Here is a 10274-nt window from a genome sequence, read left to right as displayed (position 1 = left end):
TTATGGTTATAGCCTGCATTGCTGTTTTACACATGTATATATGAGTTTAGTATGAAAGATATGTCTACTAAAAATGCTATATATATATTTTTCGTGCATATTTCATACTTTATATGTGTATATTTTATATATGCTCCGGGGTCCCCGCACAAGGGCGGGAATATTCAATGTTTATGACTTTGATGAGGATACCCCTGGAAGAGAACTAGGATTTACAGGTAAGTAACTTATCCTTTTGGTGCATGCTTCGGAAGCATTGATGGAGTAGGGGACTCGAATTGAAGAGTTTCAACAGGTGATATTATTTGCCTAACCCATCTGTTGGTAGTTATGTTCTGTCACTCTCTAAAATTACTGGAACCACACCCCTCCCACCTATAATGCAGAACACAGGAGAGGAAGTGGGAGCATCATTGTCTCGATTGAGACAAGGATTTCCAGAGATCATCACTGGTTTTGCTGCTGACCTCTACCTCTGCCAGGTCTTCTTCAATATGAGAGTTGCTGTTGTCCTTCCAGATGCGGCAGAGAGGACCACTGAGAAGATTGAACCCACTGCCTCCGGTGGTCATGGCAGACGCTGTGTCTAAACAGAGATCTGAAGATTTTTTTTCTCTTAGAAGTCAACCACTGTCAGGGTTTCAGCTTCATTCCTCTTCATCTGTATCACATCATCCATAAAAGAACTGAAGAAGACTGATCCTGTGCATGGTAGGTTCATTATTTTAAATTGTGCATTTGAATTCAAAGATTGCCAATAACAGCCAAACATCTGTTGGCACATCTGATGGAGATGATGTAGCAAAATCTGGTGATTGACACAGAATCAATGGAAGCAATGATCACCTGATTGGACACTAGTGGTCTCTCCTGCATGACTTCCATAAAACTTTGTCTTCATTCTCTCAGGAGTTCCTCTGTGAAAGTGACCAGTGATTCCTACAAGGCTTTGTCAGATTGCCTGTGACAGTAGCGGTCTTGAACACCGTTGCAGCAGATGAAAAAACGTTATGATAGTTTCATCAATACGTTCAATCTGCCAGTCAGAAGGCCTCAGGATCTCTGGGGCCAATGGGAGTTTCTTTCGGACTGCCGAAATTATGACAGAGTGTGGTTTAGGTTCTTGATATAAATATACCGGATCCTTATCAGAAGTTGTATACTTCTTCAACACTGTCAGGATTGCCTTTTCTATTGTGGCAGGGGGAGAGGAACCACTCTTCCACAAGTTCTGCAAAGCTGTAATATCAAAAGCAAGAGGAGCACTGGAGGCGATCAAGGTTGCAATGTCTCCGTAATGACCAGGACTGTGGGACGAGGGGCCTCAACCTGATTATTGAGCTACAATGCTCCCCTTAAAGCAAGTAATTGAAAATGTTGATGTTGTCTGTAGCTTCTCAATTAGAAGTCTGTTGATGTGGGAGTCTAAGACGAATAATATCTGGAGGGAGATGCAGATGGAGATCCCCTTCACTCATGCCTTCTAGGAAAGGCTGCATAATTAGAGGGGGGCCAATAGCAGTCTAGCTGGGGATGTTTGTTGTGTTGGAACCAGGACACCTTCTTACTGGTTGACACAGTAGTGATCCTAAGGATCATCGCTGGCCTTGTTAGAAGATGCAAGGCTGCAAGTGGTACCCAGAGAGGATCCCCTGTAGGAATTACCATCTAAGATTACCCTGATGGCAACTGTAACACCGATGGTAAAGCAGAGCAAGAAAGACGTTCAGAAAGAGTTGGAAAAACCAGGTGCAATCAAGTGCCTCAACTTCGATCTTCTTGACCACGAATACCTAAACATGAGTCTCCGCAATGGTTATGGAGAGTGCTTCCAAGAATGCTTCAACCTCGTGTCTAAACATCATGCAGGCAGATGGTGATTGCTTCAGTGTTGTTGAGTGCTTCTACGTCTGTCGGCTTTGAACTATTTTAGAGGACTTCCTAGGTGGATGGTGTCCTCCCAGTATTCACTTTGTACCTACAGTCTAGCTGGCCTTCCAACAGCAAGCACATTGGCGCTAAGCCACCCTTTGACGTTGAGATGAGTGACGTCAACCAGTAACCTCAGGAGTGTTGGAAGTATCCAGAGTAACCATGGTCACGCGTCTTCTCTCTCTTTGGTAATCTTTTTTTCTGGATAGATCACATACTCAGTAGAAAGAGCACCTTTTCTGGATGGCAAATAATGTTTTTTTCCTCTGCACAGATTTTGAAGCTTCCCTCTGAAACAAATTCCCTCATGGTTTTTTATTTCTTTTCTGTCATTTTTGGACAAAATTTGCATTCATTGGCCAAATGCAAAGACGGTAAGTAGACCACACACACGGAATGTGGGTCAGAATCAGCCCACTTACTCTCATAAGAGGGTCACTTTACAAAAACAGAAGGCATTTGAGAATAAAATAAAGACATCAAATAAGTCTGTTTAAACTCAATTCTGAGGAGAACTCTTCAAAAAAGTAGGGTTAAAACATCTCAAAGTAACCTGAGATTCACTCAGCAGGAGTTGAAAATAAATTAACTGAGGCTGTGAGACAAACTGCCTGTTCAGTGCATGCTGTGAGACAGAGCCTAAGACTCTAAACCTCGTATACTAACATTTCAAGCCCCTTTTCTTTCATATTCTTCTTGTTCATGCTCAGTGTTTTGGGAGATGTAACAATGATGCCTTTTGTTTTGTATAAAAGTGTTTTTTAACAGCAAGGCAAATTTGGAGGAACCTGGCCTGTTTGTTCTATGAAAGTTATACCTGCTTTCTGGGACATGGGAGCTTTTAACCTCCAAGTCAAGATATGGACGATCCTTTTTTACTTTATAAAAAATAATAGTTCCTAGGTCTCCATACGTAGGTGAGAATATTCTATGGTTTAAGTCTATCAGTGATGATCCTACGATGTAGAACCTCTTCTACACTGCTTTCTAGAAGTTCATCCGCAAACTACTCTTCGTTGACAAACCAACTCAACCATCCTTTGTTATTACCAAATCAAATTCAATAAATTAAATGGTTTACAGTTACCATAGGTATAGTACTTAATACTAAAGGAATATAAGACATCTTTAATTTATTAGTAGGTGGATCAGGATCAGGATGCTGGCTGCAAGAATCCTCCAGCCATGAGGCTGGAAGGTGAAGATCCTAAAGGATATATGATTTTGCTGATTAAGGATGCTATCCCGAGTTTAGCTCATGTAAAACTGGAGGAAGATATTCAAAGAATTCACTGAGATCCGTTTAAGAAGAACACTGGAAGGAAAACCCCCAGAAGAATCTTAATAAATTTTGCCACTTACTCAATAAAGGAGAAAATCTTGTCTGAGGACTTGAAAGCCGGAAATTTTCCCAAAGAAGATTGGTTCTTCCGTATACGGTCGGATGTCTCCAGAATGACCTTGGATAGACAGTGGGAATTGAGTAAACTGATGCAAGAGCTCTGGTCTTTAGGTGCGACAGTTCAGTTGAGGTTCCCAGCGGCATTATATTATGTGGAGGGATAAAATGTATAATATGAGAGATCCTGAGTAGGTTAGGTCCCTAATAGATCAGATGAAGGCGTCACAATAATATAATAGGATATACTCTGTCCAATGGAGTGCTCAATGGGGTAACTGTTTCGTTATCCCGCTGGAAGAAGGGAGGGTTCCCATGGGGGGGTGGGGGGAGAGGGTTTTTTCTTTGTTATAGGGTGTTTGTTGCACTAGGTGTGGGAGCATGTTGGTACAAAAATATAAAAATAAGAATGTCCTCAGAAGTTCTCTGTTAAAAAGAGGTAGGGGAAGGGATTGAGAGGCTTTTTGTAGAGATGGGTAAGCAGGAGAGTTTATTGTTAAAAATTATTTCCTGGAATGTTAATGGATTAAGGGTTGAGCGCAGAAGAAGGAAGATCCTGGAGTTTCTCAGACAGGCTGAACAGGAGGTGATAATTCTACAGGAGACACATCTGTTGCGAGAAGAATGGGATAATTTGTTTAAGAATATGCAGTGGGTCTCCTGTGGTATAACCAGCAATCAATTTTGCACAGTTTTGCAATTCTTTTTAAAAGGAAAAAAGCTATGGGGGTAAAGGTAGGCAATGTGCGTGTTGATCCAAGGGGTAGATGGGTGGTGGTGGAAGTGTACCTCTACGGATTCTGGCTTACAATTGCAGGGTACTATGGTCCCAACGTTGATGACCCAACACCATTTCAAGAGTTGTATAATCTTTTATTGCTAGCTAAGTATCCAGTAGTGTTAGGGGGTGATTTTAATATATTGTTGAATTCGGATGTGGATAAATCTACCCCTCGTGTGACGGTTAATTCCCCTAGAAGTCGGCTACAGGTGAAGCAGGCTATGGTAGATTTGGGTCTTGTGGACGTTTGGCATTTGAAAGGGGGTGAAGGGCCCAGATTTACATTCTATAATAAGAAGTATGGTCATAAGTCCAGAATAGATTTTTTCTTACTACATAATAGCCTCGCTGGAAATGTTAGCTATATAGCTCATGCTCCAGCACACCTCTCGGATCATTCAGCTGTGAAGTTGTATCTTTCCTTTATGACACAAGTTCCTACGGTTAGGTGCTCAATAGGTGCTCAATAAATCATACACTATTGTTAGATGATTTAATAGTTGAAGCATTAAGAAAAGATACAAGAGAATTTTTTGTGCTAAATAGGGGATCAGCTAGCTTACAGGATGGGATGCATATAAGGCCTATATTAGGGGTATATTGATTGGTTTGGCAGCTTATAGGTGCAGAGAAGAAAAAGAGAAGTTACGTAGTATTGAAGCCTTAATGGTAACATTGCAAGAATCAATACATAATGCACAAAGAGATGAGAATAGGTGCCATCTAGAGATTTTGGAACGGCAACATGAAAAAGCGTGTCTGGATTTAGATCTCTTCCTAGAAACTCAGAAAAGGAAAAAATGAAAGTAGTCAATATGCACCCTATGAATATGGTGAAGGTTGTAGCAAGCTTTTAGCACGGAAAATCAAGTCAGATCTTTCAAAGAAACATATTTCGTCGATAAGATCAGAGGCCACAGGGCAGGTCTGTATTGTGACAACAGAAATAGAAGCAGCTTTCGTCTCATTTTTTCAAACCCTTTACACAGATGAGCTCCGGAATTCAGAGGAGCAGGTCAGAGAATTTTTGACAGGTATCCACCTACCTGTGTTGGAGGATTCGGCACGGCAGTTTTTAGGAAGAGAGATGAGTGAGGAGGAACTAATTGAAGTTATTAAGATATTGAAGAAAGGAAAGGCATCTGGTCCTGATCATCTCCCGAACGAGTTATATTTGGCAATGAGGGAAGAATAAAATTCCAATTTTATTGGAATTGTTTAATTATATGCTTCTAGAAGGGGCGCATGGACCTAGATCCTGGGCCAAAGCTATAATTTGTTTGGTGTTGAAACCACGTAAGAACCCAACAGTGTTCATCGTATTGGCCTATTTCGTTACTTAATTCAGACTATAAGATCTACACAGGCTTGTTATCTAAAAGGCTGGGGAAAGTTATTCCCAGTTTGGTACATTTGGATCAGAAAGGATTTATTAAAGGTAGACAGCTTCAGGAATTAGTTCATGACTTGTTGGCGGCAGTGGATTTCGCCTTGCAGGAGGAGGCTCCTCTTGCGGTTATAACTTTTGATGCAGCTAAGGCATTCGACCAAGTGAATTGGTTATTCTTACAGGTTGCAATGGAATTATATGGATTAGGGAATATTTTTATTAGTGCGGTTAAAGAGTTGCATAGATTCCCAACAGCGAGAATTTTGATCAATGATATGTTGTCTCATGAAGTCTGGATCGGACGAGGAACACATCAAGGCTGCCCTTTGTCACCTTTGCTTTTTGATCGAAATATTGAGCCTCTTGCAATATCGTTAAGAGATAATAGGAATATTCTTTCATTTCAGGGCAGCGGCTGGGAAAAGAAAGTTGCGTTGTACACAGATGATCTGATGACTTAAACCAGTGATCTGTCTTTTTCGCTTCCCGCCATCAATTTGCTGATGGAACAATTTGGTAGAATGTCAGGCTACAGCGTAAATGTTGAAAAAACTGAGATCATGTGTTGGAATATTGCTCATGAATCCCCATTAGTTAAACAAGAGATTAGATACTTAGGATATCAGATCACAGGTAATCTCTGTTATGTAGCAAGGGTGAATTTTGATAGAGTTCATCTTGAAAGTAAGAAACTCCTTAAGGCTTGGGCAGCTCTCCCTCTCTCACTAATAGGTAGAACTAACATCCTGAAGATGTCTATCTTACAAAAATGTACATTTTTATTTAACACCATCCCTTTGGAATTTAAGGCTAGCTGGTTTAAAAAACTACAGGGTGATCTATCTATGTTTGTTTGGGCATCTAAGGGAACAAGGATAGCATGGAAGAAGCTATGTAAGAAGAAGGAGTCGGGGGATAGCTGCACCGGATTTTTATAAGTATTATTTGGCTTTTGAATTAAAAAGCATTAGGATTCTTTTGAATAAGAAGCTGGAGTACACTCCTCTCTGGCAAGCGTTGACTGCGCATCTTGAGGAAGGGGCTGATAATTTTTTGTATAAATTTGGTCACCCAAAGTTTTTTTAAGAAGGTTAGACTTAAGATTCCAAGACATGCTTGTAAGGTATGGTCACAGATTCGGAACATATTAGGGATAGTTTATTATTCTGGATTGGCTCCTGTTTGGGATTCACCTGGCACTCCGATATGCCTTTTGGATAAGCTATCTGCTCCTTTGAAAGCTAATGGGGTGGTGCAGTGGGGACAGATCATAAAAGATTCTGAACTGATATCCTGGCCCACATTTCTGGAGCGGGCAGGTAGGACAATTTCTAAGCTTAAGTATTATCAGTTGTCTAGCTGGATTAAATCTCTTCGAGTAGGTGGAATTGGTTGCTCCATTTGGGAGGAGAAACTAAGTCAGAGATCTTTAAGTAAGGAAATTGCTTTATGGTATCAAGCTTTTTTGTATGCAGTGGAAGAGGACCCTCCTCTCCCGCTCCGGAAATGGGGGAAGGTTTTCCCAACCATGGACATTGTCTCCTTATGGCAAAAGTTGTGTCTAAATCTTTGGTTCACTGTTAAATCGGCGGCAATGAAGAAGAACCATCTGTTTACTTTGCACAGAGCGTATTGGTCACCAGCAAGGATATCGCTTATCGGGAAAATCTGGAAAAATTGCTGCGATGTACAGATCCCAGTGCGGATGACCTCCATATGTTCTGGCAGTGTCCTAGGTTATAGGGTTTCTGGGAGGATGTTGGGAAAATCTTGAAGGAGATGTTTGGGGAAGTTTTGATATTAACTCCTCTGTTGGTCCTGTTTGGGGTATGTGATCTAGAAGCTCAAAGCCAGAGAACTTCGGTACCACAGGAGCATCTCTTGTTTGTGTTGATGCTTGTGGCTCGACGTCAAATTTGCTATAAATGGGTATGTTCATTGCCTCCCACAGTTCAGGAGTGGCAAAGGTCGGTAGATCGATTATGTAATTTGGATTGAGCTGGACCCATTAGTAAAAGGGATGCCTTTTGGGTGGTTTGGGAAAATGTATGCCAGAGTTTAATATGATCTTCTGTGATAAGAGGCTCCCTTTTTCTAGTAATGAAGTCCGATGATTAAGTACCCCTTCCCTCTTACCGTGTATTGCTGTGCTATGGCACCAGGCGAGCAGTTGGCAGGGGGTAGCCAAGGTCATATGTGGGAGGATCTGGTCTATGTAAAACAGGTGGTTTGGCTCGTTGATATTGAGGGGTTTGCCCCTGGATAGTAATGAACTAAAGATCCGAAAACCTAAATATTTGTGTAGTGAGCAGATCTCTATGTTGGGACCGTTTCAGTTTATAAAAGTGTCCATTCCACAGAAGAGGGAGGTGGAAGGGCTGTGAGGAATCTGCATTTACAGAGTATCCACAAGAAAGAGTGTTATAGAAAGTAAGTAACTTACAGAGGTCCCTCATCTTGAGAACAAAAACCGAAGCTAGTGGTGGGTCTGTGGAATTACACAGACCAAAAAGTCCTGCAGGAATGAACAGCCAAAATGCCCTTCCCGCCAGACCTGGCTGTCAAGGCAGTAGTGTTTCGTGAATGTGTGCACTGAAGCCACATTGCATCCTGACAAATATCCAGGGCTGGGGCTCTGCATTCTAACACAGTGGTAGTGGCTATGGGTCTGATGGTATATCCTCAGCCATTCTCGAGGCTGCTTCTTGGCCATCACATAGCAGATTCTAATACTGCGGACTATCCACCAGGACAAATTCCATTTCTGCACCATCTTGTCGTTGTTCATCCTCCAGAACGCCACAAAAAGCTGAGCATCCACCCAACAGTCTTTGGTGCTATTGATGTAAAAGCTGAGTGCTTTGTGGTCCAAACAATAGAGTGAGGTGGGGCTATGAACAACAGGAGATTTAAGGATTGCCCAACACGTAAGGCAGTCACAACTTTAAGGAGAAAGGCCATTCTAGTACTCAGCTCCAGTTTTTTCAGAAAGGAGGAGATGTAGATCTTCTGGACAAACATACGTTCAAGCTGAGGTGATCACATTAAGACCATCTTAAGGGTCAAGAGATATAAAATGCAACTGTGCAAAGACAAATGGCGTACATGTAAGGAAAACTAAGGGCCAAATAAATGTCCAGTGTCCTAGATTCAGGGCAGATAGAACTTGGACCAGTGTGGCATTTTCAAATTAGCATTCTGCAGGAAGAAGTTGAATGGTTGATGATTTAAAATAGGGTGAAGACCTCTGCCCATTTTTGACACTAGGTAATACTGAATTCCGATCTCTGATGTTGTATCCCACTCGGTAGCTCTTTTTTCCAAAACAGCTTGAACTTCCTACCTCAAAATGGAGAAATGGTCCTCTGAATTCCGATCCGATGTCGGTGGAATGGTTGATGGGATGGAAGGGAAAGGAATGAAAGGGTGTAGTCCTGTGGGACTGTCTGCAGGACCTACCTGTCAGATGTTACAACTTACCACCCATAGAGAAAATTAATGATCTTGTCTCCAACGAGATGGCTGTAAGCCATTAATGACAAACTAAAGCAGTTTGGAGGGACTCGAAAGTTTGTTGTTCTTGCTGGCCTGGACACTGTCTCCCAGAACTCTTAGCCCGATCCCAAAAGGACTGCAGTACCTGTGATTTGAGTGGTTGGCCTTGACGTTGTCTGAAGAGGAAGCCCCTCGCAATGTCTCGAAAGGGGATACAACCTTCTGAGTGTAGTAAGACTGAGGCAGCGCACAGTAGCGCTACTCTCTTTAGAAGTGCTGTAGGGCAGAGTTCGCATTCTCATCAAAAAGGTGAAACCTGTCAAAAGGCATAACCTTGAGTGAATCTGAATGTCACTTCAGAAGCCCTGGATCCCATCCATGTGTGGCACCGGAGCACAACACTAATGCTGACCACTCTGCCTAAGCAGTCTTTCGTGTCCAGATGATCTGATGATGCACTTAGCAGCATCCTATCCAACTTCGAATGGATTTTGCCAAACTGGCACTAATCCTCCGGAACTGCCTGCAAGTTATCAGCAACAGAGTCCCATAATGCATGGGAGTACACTCCCAGCAAACAGCTGGCATTGAAGGACCTGAGAGTGAGCCTAGCAGAAAAACTTATCTTCCCCCCCCAAATGCCTCAAATCTTTTTAACTCTTTGACCAGGCTGGTTGTGGTAATTGGTGTTAACCCTGCTAATGGAGGCATATACTATTACGCTCACAGGCTGTGTAGAAAGGCAGGGTCACCTTCCATTAGGACATAATTTTTTACCTCAATGGAAGACAATCGTAAATCAAAAGTGTCCTTCTGTAGAAGGACGCACCAGCCCTGTGCCAGGGAAAGTACCGTCCCCAATGGCCTCTTGTAGGTCCATATAAAAATTGACATTTTCATTTTGTAGGGAGGATTTGTCCCCACCATCACCTAAAGCTGGTTAGCTCTGGTCAGAGTCTAATCTGAATAGTTGTTGGATCACTGGAGAGAAGCTCCTAAGCAAAGGCACGGTCTTATGAGAGCCAGAATGTATGGGGGTTGGGTGCATATCAGTCCTGTGATGCACACCGCTGGGGCCAAGCCATGTACTCATCCCCCCATAAGGCACAGAACCCCAGGCCGGACACAGCCTTTGACTGTGTGTGGTATGGTGTAATCTCTTTTATTATACCACACAAGTACTCAAACCCACGGTGGGCAGAGAACCCAGCACCAGACACAGCCTTTCGCCGTGTGTGGTATGGTGTATGGTGCAGGGCCTGGCCTGTGGCCAGGCC

Source organism: Pleurodeles waltl, chromosome 10 (genome assembly GCF_031143425.1).
Source record: "Pleurodeles waltl isolate 20211129_DDA chromosome 10, aPleWal1.hap1.20221129, whole genome shotgun sequence".
NCBI classification, from domain to species: Eukaryota; Metazoa; Chordata; class Amphibia; order Caudata; family Salamandridae; genus Pleurodeles; species Pleurodeles waltl.
The sequence above is the reverse complement of the archived record's forward strand: the minus strand, read 5'-3'. Positions refer to the sequence as shown.